At 54.3% G+C, this 9,450-nt stretch overlaps 51 pseudogenes; all 51 read left to right on the top strand.

Moving 5' to 3' along the window:
* The first annotated feature begins 56 nt into the window (after positions 1–56).
* LOC144187364 (5S ribosomal RNA) lies at positions 57–175 on the top strand (annotated as a pseudogene).
* Positions 176–231: 56 nt separating this feature from the next.
* LOC144190458 (5S ribosomal RNA) lies at positions 232–350 on the top strand (annotated as a pseudogene).
* Positions 351–406: 56 nt separating this feature from the next.
* On the top strand, positions 407–535 carry LOC144184079 (5S ribosomal RNA; annotated as a pseudogene).
* Positions 536–591: 56 nt separating this feature from the next.
* On the top strand, positions 592–710 carry LOC144190168 (5S ribosomal RNA; annotated as a pseudogene).
* Positions 711–766: 56 nt separating this feature from the next.
* On the top strand, positions 767–895 carry LOC144184811 (5S ribosomal RNA; annotated as a pseudogene).
* Positions 896–951: 56 nt separating this feature from the next.
* On the top strand, positions 952–1,080 carry LOC144187011 (5S ribosomal RNA; annotated as a pseudogene).
* Positions 1,081–1,136: 56 nt separating this feature from the next.
* On the top strand, positions 1,137–1,255 carry LOC144181759 (5S ribosomal RNA; annotated as a pseudogene).
* A 56-nt stretch (positions 1,256–1,311) lies between these two features.
* Positions 1,312–1,440, top strand: LOC144186743 (5S ribosomal RNA; annotated as a pseudogene).
* Positions 1,441–1,496: 56 nt separating this feature from the next.
* Positions 1,497–1,615, top strand: LOC144186634 (5S ribosomal RNA; annotated as a pseudogene).
* A 56-nt stretch (positions 1,616–1,671) lies between these two features.
* On the top strand, positions 1,672–1,790 carry LOC144190457 (5S ribosomal RNA; annotated as a pseudogene).
* A 56-nt stretch (positions 1,791–1,846) lies between these two features.
* LOC144187349 (5S ribosomal RNA) lies at positions 1,847–1,965 on the top strand (annotated as a pseudogene).
* A 56-nt stretch (positions 1,966–2,021) lies between these two features.
* Positions 2,022–2,130, top strand: LOC144187076 (5S ribosomal RNA; annotated as a pseudogene).
* Positions 2,131–2,186: 56 nt separating this feature from the next.
* Positions 2,187–2,315, top strand: LOC144183007 (5S ribosomal RNA; annotated as a pseudogene).
* A 56-nt stretch (positions 2,316–2,371) lies between these two features.
* Positions 2,372–2,500, top strand: LOC144184369 (5S ribosomal RNA; annotated as a pseudogene).
* A 56-nt stretch (positions 2,501–2,556) lies between these two features.
* Positions 2,557–2,675, top strand: LOC144186553 (5S ribosomal RNA; annotated as a pseudogene).
* A 56-nt stretch (positions 2,676–2,731) lies between these two features.
* Positions 2,732–2,860, top strand: LOC144184869 (5S ribosomal RNA; annotated as a pseudogene).
* A 56-nt stretch (positions 2,861–2,916) lies between these two features.
* LOC144182218 (5S ribosomal RNA) lies at positions 2,917–3,035 on the top strand (annotated as a pseudogene).
* Positions 3,036–3,091: 56 nt separating this feature from the next.
* On the top strand, positions 3,092–3,210 carry LOC144191890 (5S ribosomal RNA; annotated as a pseudogene).
* A 56-nt stretch (positions 3,211–3,266) lies between these two features.
* LOC144190523 (5S ribosomal RNA) lies at positions 3,267–3,385 on the top strand (annotated as a pseudogene).
* A 56-nt stretch (positions 3,386–3,441) lies between these two features.
* Positions 3,442–3,570, top strand: LOC144184810 (5S ribosomal RNA; annotated as a pseudogene).
* Positions 3,571–3,626: 56 nt separating this feature from the next.
* On the top strand, positions 3,627–3,755 carry LOC144187010 (5S ribosomal RNA; annotated as a pseudogene).
* Positions 3,756–3,811: 56 nt separating this feature from the next.
* LOC144191379 (5S ribosomal RNA) lies at positions 3,812–3,930 on the top strand (annotated as a pseudogene).
* Positions 3,931–3,986: 56 nt separating this feature from the next.
* LOC144191924 (5S ribosomal RNA) lies at positions 3,987–4,105 on the top strand (annotated as a pseudogene).
* Positions 4,106–4,161: 56 nt separating this feature from the next.
* On the top strand, positions 4,162–4,280 carry LOC144190769 (5S ribosomal RNA; annotated as a pseudogene).
* Positions 4,281–4,336: 56 nt separating this feature from the next.
* Positions 4,337–4,455, top strand: LOC144191425 (5S ribosomal RNA; annotated as a pseudogene).
* A 56-nt stretch (positions 4,456–4,511) lies between these two features.
* Positions 4,512–4,635, top strand: LOC144190378 (5S ribosomal RNA; annotated as a pseudogene).
* A 56-nt stretch (positions 4,636–4,691) lies between these two features.
* On the top strand, positions 4,692–4,810 carry LOC144184606 (5S ribosomal RNA; annotated as a pseudogene).
* Positions 4,811–4,866: 56 nt separating this feature from the next.
* Positions 4,867–4,985, top strand: LOC144191110 (5S ribosomal RNA; annotated as a pseudogene).
* Positions 4,986–5,041: 56 nt separating this feature from the next.
* On the top strand, positions 5,042–5,160 carry LOC144190673 (5S ribosomal RNA; annotated as a pseudogene).
* Positions 5,161–5,216: 56 nt separating this feature from the next.
* Positions 5,217–5,345, top strand: LOC144186751 (5S ribosomal RNA; annotated as a pseudogene).
* Positions 5,346–5,401: 56 nt separating this feature from the next.
* Positions 5,402–5,530, top strand: LOC144186252 (5S ribosomal RNA; annotated as a pseudogene).
* Positions 5,531–5,586: 56 nt separating this feature from the next.
* On the top strand, positions 5,587–5,705 carry LOC144186188 (5S ribosomal RNA; annotated as a pseudogene).
* A 56-nt stretch (positions 5,706–5,761) lies between these two features.
* LOC144190156 (5S ribosomal RNA) lies at positions 5,762–5,880 on the top strand (annotated as a pseudogene).
* A 56-nt stretch (positions 5,881–5,936) lies between these two features.
* On the top strand, positions 5,937–6,055 carry LOC144189987 (5S ribosomal RNA; annotated as a pseudogene).
* A 56-nt stretch (positions 6,056–6,111) lies between these two features.
* On the top strand, positions 6,112–6,230 carry LOC144185677 (5S ribosomal RNA; annotated as a pseudogene).
* Positions 6,231–6,286: 56 nt separating this feature from the next.
* Positions 6,287–6,405, top strand: LOC144183671 (5S ribosomal RNA; annotated as a pseudogene).
* A 242-nt stretch (positions 6,406–6,647) lies between these two features.
* Positions 6,648–6,776, top strand: LOC144185924 (5S ribosomal RNA; annotated as a pseudogene).
* Positions 6,777–6,832: 56 nt separating this feature from the next.
* LOC144188573 (5S ribosomal RNA) lies at positions 6,833–6,951 on the top strand (annotated as a pseudogene).
* A 58-nt stretch (positions 6,952–7,009) lies between these two features.
* On the top strand, positions 7,010–7,128 carry LOC144186133 (5S ribosomal RNA; annotated as a pseudogene).
* A 56-nt stretch (positions 7,129–7,184) lies between these two features.
* On the top strand, positions 7,185–7,303 carry LOC144187451 (5S ribosomal RNA; annotated as a pseudogene).
* Positions 7,304–7,359: 56 nt separating this feature from the next.
* LOC144191124 (5S ribosomal RNA) lies at positions 7,360–7,478 on the top strand (annotated as a pseudogene).
* A 231-nt stretch (positions 7,479–7,709) lies between these two features.
* Positions 7,710–7,828, top strand: LOC144183806 (5S ribosomal RNA; annotated as a pseudogene).
* A 56-nt stretch (positions 7,829–7,884) lies between these two features.
* Positions 7,885–8,003, top strand: LOC144182877 (5S ribosomal RNA; annotated as a pseudogene).
* A 56-nt stretch (positions 8,004–8,059) lies between these two features.
* LOC144186041 (5S ribosomal RNA) lies at positions 8,060–8,178 on the top strand (annotated as a pseudogene).
* Positions 8,179–8,234: 56 nt separating this feature from the next.
* On the top strand, positions 8,235–8,353 carry LOC144182623 (5S ribosomal RNA; annotated as a pseudogene).
* Positions 8,354–8,409: 56 nt separating this feature from the next.
* LOC144183535 (5S ribosomal RNA) lies at positions 8,410–8,528 on the top strand (annotated as a pseudogene).
* Positions 8,529–8,584: 56 nt separating this feature from the next.
* On the top strand, positions 8,585–8,713 carry LOC144181904 (5S ribosomal RNA; annotated as a pseudogene).
* A 56-nt stretch (positions 8,714–8,769) lies between these two features.
* Positions 8,770–8,888, top strand: LOC144187307 (5S ribosomal RNA; annotated as a pseudogene).
* Positions 8,889–8,944: 56 nt separating this feature from the next.
* On the top strand, positions 8,945–9,063 carry LOC144182622 (5S ribosomal RNA; annotated as a pseudogene).
* Positions 9,064–9,119: 56 nt separating this feature from the next.
* On the top strand, positions 9,120–9,238 carry LOC144188762 (5S ribosomal RNA; annotated as a pseudogene).
* A 56-nt stretch (positions 9,239–9,294) lies between these two features.
* LOC144183534 (5S ribosomal RNA) lies at positions 9,295–9,413 on the top strand (annotated as a pseudogene).
* The last annotated feature ends 37 nt before the right edge of the window (positions 9,414–9,450 follow it).

Here is a 9,450-nt window from a genome sequence, read left to right as displayed (position 1 = left end):
TCATACCCCGCATCTTTTTCGACATTTCATGGGTGTCCATCTGCTAGTGCAGTACCGCTCACGGCCATACCACCCTGAAAAGGCCCGATCTCGTCAGATCTTGGAAGCCAAGCATGGTTCGGCCTGGTTAGTACCTGGTTGGGAGACCGCTTGGGAATACCAGGTGCTGTGAGCATCATACCCCGCATCTTTTTCGACATTTCATGGGTGTCCATCTGCAAAAGCAGTACCGCTCACGGCCATACCACCCTGAAAAGGCCCGATCTCGTCCGATCTCGGAAGCCAAGCATTGTTCGGCCTGTTTAGTACCTGATTGGGAGACCGCTTGGGAATACCAGGTGCTGTGAGCATCAGACCCCGCATCTTTTTCGACATTTCATGGGTGTCCATCTGCAAGAGCAGTACCGCTCACGGCCATACCACCCTGATAAGGCCCGATCTCGCCTGATCTCGTCCGATCTCGGCATCCAAGCATGGTTCGGCCTGGTTAGTACCTGATTGGGAGACCGCTTGGGAATACCAGGTGCTGTGAGCATCATACCCCGCATCTTTTTCGACATTTCATGGGTGTCCATCTGCTAGTGCAGTACCGCTCACGGCCATACCACCCTGAAAAGGCCCGATCTCGTCCGATCTCGGAAGCCAAGCATGGTTCGGCCTGGTTAGTACCTGATTGGGAGACCGCTTGGGAATACCAGGTGCTGTGAGCATCATACCCCGCATCTTTTTCGACATTTCATGGGTGTCCATCTGCAAGAGCAGTACCGCTCACAGCCATACCACCCTGAAAAGGCCCGATCTCGCCCGATCTCGTCCGATCTCGGCAGCCAAGCATTGTTCGGCCTGGTTAGTACCTGATTGGGAGACCGCTTGGGAATACCAGGTGCTGTGAGCATCATACCCCGCACCTTTTTCGACATTTCATGGGTGTCCATCTGCAAGAGCAGTACCGCTCACGGCCATACCACCCTGATAAGGCCCGATCTCGCCCGATCTCGTCCGATCTCGGCAGCCAAGCAGGGTTCTGCCTGTTTAGTACCTGATTGGGAGACCGCTTGGGATTACCAGGTGCTGTGAGCATCTTGCCCCGCATCTTTTTCGACATTTCATGGGTGTCCATCTGCAAGAGTAGTACCGCTCACGGCCATACCACCCTGAAAAGGCCCAATCTCCTCCGATCTCGGAAGCTAAACATGGTTCGGCCTGGTAAGTACCTGATTGGGAGACCGCTTGGGAATACCGGGTGCTGTGAGCATCATACCCCGCATCTTTTTCGACATTTCATGGGTGTCCATCTGCTAGTGCAGTACCGCTCACGGCCATACCACCCTGAAAAGGCCCGATCTCGTCCGATCTCGTCCGATCTCGGAAGCCAAACATGGATCGGCCTGGTTAGTACCTAATTGGGAGACCGCTTGGGAATACCAGATGCTGTGAGCATCATACCCCGCATCTTTTTCGACATTTCATGGGTGTCCATCTGCAAGAGCAGTACCGCTCACGGCCATACCCCCCATAAAAGGCCCGATCTCGTCCGATTTCGGCAGCCAAGCATGGTTCGGCCTGTTTAGTACCTGATTGGGAGACCGCTTCGGAATACCAGGTGCTGTGAGCATCATACCCCGCATCTTTTTCGCCATTTCATGGGTGTCCATCTGCTAGTGCAGTACCGCTCACGGCCATACCACCCTGAAAAGGCCCGATCTCGTCCGATCTCGGAAGCCAAGCATTGTTCGGCCTGTTTAGTACCTGATTGGGAGACCGCTTGGGAATACCAGGTGCTGTGAGCATCATACCCCGCATATTTTTCGACATTTCATGGGTGTCCATCTGCAAGTGCAGTACTGCTCACGGCCATACCACCCTGAAAAGACCCGATCTCGCCCGATCTCGGAAGCCAAGCATGGTTCGGCCTGGTTAGTACCTGATTGGGAGACCGCTTGGGAATACCAGGTGCTGTGAGCATCATACCCCGCATCTTTTTCGACATTTCATGGGTGTCCATCTGCTAGTGCAGTACCGCTCATGGCCATACCACCCTGAAAAGGCCCGATCTCGGAAGCCAAGCATGGTTCGGCCTGTTTAGTACCTGATTGGGAGACCGCTTGGGAATACCAGGTGCTGTGAGCATCATACCCCGCATCTTTTTCGACATTTCATGGGTGTCCATCTGCAAGAGCAGTACCGCTCACAGCCATACCACCCTGATAAGGCCCGATCTCGCCCGATCTCGTCCGATCTCGGCAGCCAAGCATGGTTCGGCCTGGTTAGTACCTGATTGGGAGACCGCTTGGGAATACCAGGTGCTGTGAGCATCATACCCCGCATCTTTTTCGACATTTCATGGGTGTCCATCTGCTAGTGCAGTACCGCTCACGGCCATACCACCCTGATAAGGCCCGATCTCGCCCGATTTCGTCCGATCTCGGCAGCCAAGCATGGTTCGGCCTGGTTAGTACCTGATTGGGAGACCGCTTGGGAATACCAGGTGCTGTGAGCATCATACCCCGCATATTTTTCGACATTTCATGGGTGTCCATCTGCAAGAGCAGTACCGCTCATGGCCATACCACCCTGTAAAGGCCCGATCCCGTCCGATCTTGAAAGCCAAGCATGGTTCGGCCTGGTTAGAACCTGATTGGGAGACCGCTTGGGTATACCAGGTGCTGTGAGCATCATACCCCGCATCTTTTTCGACATTTCATGGGTGTCCATCTGCTAGTGCAGTACCGCTCACGGCCATACAACCCTGATAAGGCCCGATCTCGTCCGATCTCGTCCGATCTCGGCAGCCAAGCATGGTTCGGCCTGTTTAGTACCTGATTGGGAGACCGCTTGGGAATACCAGGTGCTGTGAGCATCATACCTCGCATCTTTTTCGACATTTCATGGGTGTCCATCTGCAAGAGCAGTACCGCTCACGGCCATACCACCCTGAAAAGGCCCGATCTTGTCCGATCTTGGAAGCCAAGCATGGTTCGGCCTGTTTAGTACCTGATTGGGAGACCGCTTGGGAATACCAGGTGCTGTGAGCATCATACCCCGCATCTTTTTCGACATTTCATGGGTGTCCATCTGCAAGAGCAGTACCGCTCACGGCCATACCACCCTGAAAAGGTCCGATCTCGTCCGATCTCGGAAGCCAAGCATGGTTCGGCCTGTTTAGTACCTGATTGGGAGACCGCTTCGGAATACCAGGTGCTGTGAGCATCATACCCCGCATCTTTTTCGACATTTCATGGGTGTCCATCTGCTAGTGCAGTACCGCTCACGGCCATACCACCCTGAAAAGGCCCGATCTCGTCCGATCTCGGCAGCCAAGCATGGTTCGGCCTGTTTAGTACCTGATTGGGACACCGCTTGGGAATACCAGGTGCTGTGAGCATCATACCCCGCATCTTTTTCGACATTTCATGGGTGTCCATCTGCAAGAGCAGTACCGCTCACAGCCATACCACCCTGAAAAGGCCCGATCTCGCCCGATCTCGTCCGATCTCGGCAGCCAAGCATTGTTCGGCCTGGTTAGTACCTGATTGGGAGACCGCTTGGGAATACCAGGTGCTGTGAGCATCATACCCCGCACCTTTTTCGACATTTCATGGGTGTCCATCTGCAAGAGCAGTACCGCTCACGGCCATACCACCCTGATAAGGCCCGATCTCGCCCGATCTCGTCCGATCTCGGCAGCCAAGCAGGGTTCTGCCTGTTTAGTACCTGATTGGGAGACCGCTTGGGATTACCAGGTGCTGTGAGCATCTTGCCCCGCATCTTTTTCGACATTTCATGGGTGTCCATCTGCAAAAGTAGTACCGCTCACGGCCATACCACCCTGAAAAGGCCCAATCTCCTCCGATCTCGGAAGCTAAACATGGTTCGGCCTGGTAAGTACCTGATTGGGAGACCGCTTGGGAATACCAGGTGCTGTGAGCATCATACCCCGCATCTTTTTCGACATTTCATGGGTGTCCATCTGCTAGTGCAGTACCGCTCACGGCCATACCACCCTGAAAAGGCCCGATCTCGTCCGATCTCGGAAGCCAAGCATGGTTCGGCCTGGTTAGTACCTGATTGGGAGACCGCTTGTGGATACCCGGTGCTGTGAGCATCATACCCCGCATCTTTTTCGACATTTCATGGGTGTCCATCTGCTAGTGCAGTACCGCTACCGGCCATACCACCCTGAAAAAGCCCGATCTCGTCCGATCTCGGAAGCCAAGCATGGTTCGGCCTGGTTAGTACCTGATTGGGAGACCGCTTGGGAATACCAGGTGCTGTGAGCATCATACCCCGCATCTTTTTCGACATTTCATGGGTGTCCATCTGCTAGTGCAGTACCGCTCACGGCCATACCACCCTGAAAAGGCCCGATCTCGTCCGATCTCGGCAGCCAAGCATGATTCGGCCTGTTTAGTACCTGATTGGGAGACCGCTTGGGAATACCAGGTGCTGTGAGCATCATACCCCGCATCTTTTTCGACATTTCATGGGTGTCCATCTGAAAGAGCAGTACCGCTCACGGCCATACCACCCTGAAAAGGAAAGGCCCGATCTCGTCCGATCTCGGAAGCCAAGCATGGTTCGGCCTGGTTAGTACCTGATTGGGAGACCGCTTGGGAATACCAGGTGCTGTGAGCATCATACCCCGCATCTTTTTCGACATTTCATGGGTGTCCATCTGCTAGTGCAGTACCGCTCACGGCCATACCACCCTGAAAAGGCCCGATCTCGTCCGACCCCGGCAGCCAAGCATGGTTCGGCCTGTTTAGTACCTGATTGGGAGACCGCTTCGGAATACCAGGTGCTGTGAGCATCATACCCCGCATCTTTTTCGACATTTCATGGGTGTCCATCTGCTACTGCAGTACCGCTCACGGCCATTCCACCCTGAAAAGGCCCGATCTCGTCCGATCTCGGAAGCCAAGCATGGTTCGGCCTGGTTAGTACCTGATTGGGAGACCGCTTGGGAATACCAGATGCTGTGAGCATCATACCCCGCATCTTTTTCGACATTTCATGGGTGTCCATCTGCAAGAACAGTACTGCTCACGGCCATACCACCCTGAAAAGGCCCGATCTCGCCCGATCTCGGAAGCCAAGCATGGTTCGGCCTGGTTAGTAGCTGATTGGGAGACCGCTTGGGAATACCAGGTGCTGTGAGCATCATACCCCGCATCTTTTTCGACATTTCATGGGTGTCCATCTGCAAGAGCAGTACCGCTCACGGCCATACCACCCTGATAAGGCCCGATCTCGCCCGATCTCGTCCGATCTCGGCAGCCAAGCATGGGTCGGCCTGGTTAGTACCTGATTGGGAGACCGCTTGGGAATACCACGTGCTGTGAGCATCATACCCCGCATCTTTTTCGACATTTCATGGGTGTCCATCTGCTAGTGCAGTACCGCTCACAGCCATACCACCCTGAAAAGGCCCGATCTCGTCCGATCTCGTCCGATCTCGGCAGCCAAGCATGGTTCGGCCTGGTTAGTACCTGATTGGGAGACCGCTTGGGAATACCACGTGCTGTGAGCATCATACCCCGCATCTTTTTCGACATTTCATGGGTGTCCATCTGCAAAAGCAGTACCGCTCACGGCCATACCACCCTGAAAAGGCCCGATCTCGCCCGTTCTCTGAAACCAAGCATGTTTCGGCCTGGTTAGTACCTGATTGGGAGACCGCTTGGGAATACCAGGTGCTGTGAGCATCATACCCCGCATCTTTTTCGACATTTCATGGGTGTCCATCTGCTAGTGCAGTACCGCTCACGGCCATACCACCCTGAAAAGGCCCGATCTCGTCCGATCTCGGAAGCCAAGCATGGTTCGGCCTGGTTAGTACCTGATTGGGAGACCGCTTGGGAATACCAGGTGCTGTGAGCATCATACCCCGCATCTTTTTCGACATTTCATGGGTGTCCATCTGCAAGAGCAGTACCGCTCACGGCCATACCACCCTGAAAAGGCCCGATCTCCTCCGATCTCGGAAGCCAAGCATGGTTTGGCCTGTTTAGTACCTGATTGGGAGACCGCTTGGGAATACCAGGTGCTGTGAGTATCATACCCCGCATCTTTTTCGACATTTCATGGGTGTCCATCTGCAAAAGCAGTACCGCTCACGGCCATACCACCCTGAAAAGGCCCGATCTCGTCCGATCTCGGAAGCCAAGCATGGTTCGGCCTGGTTAGTACCTGATTGGGAGACCGCTTGGGAATGCCAGGTGCTGTGAGCATCATACCCCGCATCTTTTTCGACATTTCATGGGTGTCCATCTGCAAGAGCAGTACCGCTCACGGCCATACCACCCTGAAAAGGCCCGATCTCGTTCGATCTCGGAAGCCAAGCATGGTACGGCCTGGTTAGTACCTGATTGGGAGACCGCTTGGGAATACCAGGTGCTGTGAGCATCATACCCCACATCTTTTTCGACATTTCATGGGTGTCCATCTGCTAGTGCAGTACCGCTCACGGCCATACCACCCTGAAAAGGCCCGATCTCGCCCGATCTCGTCCGATCTCGGGAGCCAAGCAGGGTTCCGCCTGTTTTGTACCTGAATGGGGTGACCGCTTGGGAATACCAGGTGCTGTGAGCATCTTGCCCCGCATCTTTTTCGACATTTCATGGGTGTCCATCTGCAAGAGCAGTACCGCTCACGGCCATACCACCCTGAAAAGGCCTGATCTCGTCCGATCTCGTCCGATCTCGGAAGCCAAGCATGGTTCGGCCTGTTTAGTACCTGATTGGGAGACCGCTTGGGAATACCAGGTGCTGTGAGAACCATGCCCCGCATCTTTTTCGACATTTCATGGGTGTCCATCTGCAAGAGCAGTACTGTTCACGGCCATACCACCCTGAAAAGGCCCGATCTTGTCCGATCTCGGCAGCCAAGCATGGTTGGGCCTGGTTAGTACCTGATTGGGAGACTGCTTGGGAATACCAGGTGCTGTGAGCATCATACCCCGCATATCTTTTTCGACATTTCATGGGTGTCCATCTGCAAGAGCAGTACCGCTCACGGCCATACCAACCTGAAAAGGCCCGATCTCGTCCGATCTCGGAAGCCAAGCATCGTTCTGCCTGTTTAGTACCTGATTGGGAGACCGCTTGGGAATACCAGGTGCTGTGAGCATCTTGCCCCGCATCTTTTTCGACATTTCATGGGTGTCCATCTGCAAGAGCAGTACCGCTTACGGCCATACCACCCTGAAAAGGCCCGATCTCGTCCGATCTCGGAAGTCAAGCATGGTTCGGCCTGTTTAGTACCTGATTGGGAGACCGCTTGGGAATACCAGGTGCTGTGAGCATCATACCCCGCATCTTTTTCGACATTTCATGGGTGTCCATCTGCAAGAGCAGTGCTGCTCACGGCCATACCACCCTGAAAAGGCCCGATCTCTTTTGATCCCGGAAGCCAAGCATGGTTTGGCCTGGTTAGTACCTGATTGGGAGACCGCTTGGGAATACCAGGTGCTGTGAGCATCATACCCCGCATCTTTTTCGACATTTCATGGGTGTCCATCTGCAAGAGCAGTACCGCTCACGGCCATACCACCCTGAAAAGGCCCGATCTCGTCCGATCTCGGCAGCCCAGCATGTGTCGGCCTGGTTAGTACCTGGTTGTGAGACCGCTTGGGAATACCAGGTAATGTGAGCATCATACCCCGCATCTTTTTCGACATTTCATGGGTGTCCATCTGCTAGTGCAGTACCGCTCATGGCCATACCACCCTGAAAAGGCCCGATCTCGTCCGATCTCGGCAGCCAACCATGGTTCGGCCTGTTTAGTACCTGATTGGGAGACCGCTTCGGAATACCAGGTGCTGTGAGCATCATACCCCGCATCTTTTTCGACATTTCATGGGTGTCCATCTGCTAGTGCAGTACCGCTCACGGCCATACCACCCTGAAAAGGCCCGATCTCGTCTGATCTCGGAAGCCAAGCATAGTTCGGCCTGTTTAGTACCTGATTAGGAGACCGCTTGGGAATACCAGGTGCTGTGAGCATCATACCCCGCATCTTTTTCGACATTTCATGGGTGTCCATCTGCAAGAGCAGTACTGCTCAAGGCCATACCACCCTGAAAAGGCCCGATCTCGTCCGATATCGGAAGCCAAGCATGGTTCAGCCTGGTCAGTACCTGATTGGGAGACCGCTTGGGAATACCAGGTGCTGTGAGCATCATACCCCGCATCTTTTTCGACATTTCATGGGTGTCCATCTGCTAGTGCAGTACTGCTCACGGCCATACCACCCTGAAAAGGCCCGATCTCGTCCGATCTCGGCAGCCAAGCATGGTTCGGCCTGTTTAGTACCTGATTGGGAGACAGCTTGGGAATACCAGGTGCTGTGAGCATCATACCCCGCATCTTTTTCGACATTTCATGGGTGTCCATCTGCTGGTAGAGTACCGCTCATGGCCATACCACCCTGAAAAGGCCCGATCTCGTCCAATCTCGGAAGCCAAGCATGGTTTGGCCTGGTTAGTACCTGATTGGGAGACCGCTTGGGAATACCAGGTGCTCTGAGTATCATACCCCGCATCTTTTTCGACATTTCATGGGTGTCCATCTGCAGGAGCAGTACCGCTCACGGCCATACCACCCTGAAAAGGCCCGATCTCGCCCGATCTCGTCCGATCTCGGCAGCCAAGCATGGTTCGGCCTGGTTAGTACCTGATTGGGAGACCGCTTGGGAATACCAGGTGCTGTGAGCATCATACCCCGCATCTTTTTCGACATTTCATGGGTGTCCATCTGCTAGTGCAGTACCGCTCACGGCCATACCACCCTGAAAAGGCCCGATCTCGTCCGATCTCGGAAGCCAAGCATGGTTCGGCCTGGTCAGTACCTGATTGGGAGACCGCTTGGGAATACCAGGTGCTGTGAGCATCATACCCCGCATCTTTTTCGACATTTCATGGGTGTCCATCTGCTAGTGCAGTACTGCTCACGGCCATACCACCCTGAAAAGGCCCGATCTCGTCCGATCTCGGCAGCCAAGCATGGTTCGGCCTGTTTAGTACCTGATTGGGAGACAGCTTGGGAATACCAGGTGCTGTGAGCATCATACCCCGCATCTTTTTCGACATTTCATGGGTGTCCATCTGCAAGTGCAGTACTGCTCACGGCCATACCACCCTGAAAAGGCCCGATCTCGTCCGATCTCGGCAGCCAAGCATGGTTCGGCCTGTTTAGTACCTGATTGGGAGACCGCTTGGGAATACCAGGTGCTGTGAGCATCATACCCCGCATCTTTTTCGACATTTCATGGGTGTCCATCTGCTGGTAGAGTACCGCTCATGGCCATACCACCCTGAAAAGGCCCGATCTCGTCCAATCTCGGAAGCCAAGCATGGTTTGGCCTGGTTAGTACCTGATTGGGAGACCGCTTGGGAATACCAGGTGCTCTGAGTATCATACCCCGCATCTTTTTCGACATTTCATGGGTGTC

Source organism: Stigmatopora nigra, unplaced genomic scaffold (genome assembly GCF_051989575.1).
Source record: "Stigmatopora nigra isolate UIUO_SnigA unplaced genomic scaffold, RoL_Snig_1.1 HiC_scaffold_24, whole genome shotgun sequence".
Lineage (NCBI taxonomy): Eukaryota > Metazoa > Chordata > Actinopteri > Syngnathiformes > Syngnathidae > Stigmatopora > Stigmatopora nigra.
This window is presented reverse-complemented; position numbering and strand designations above follow the sequence as displayed.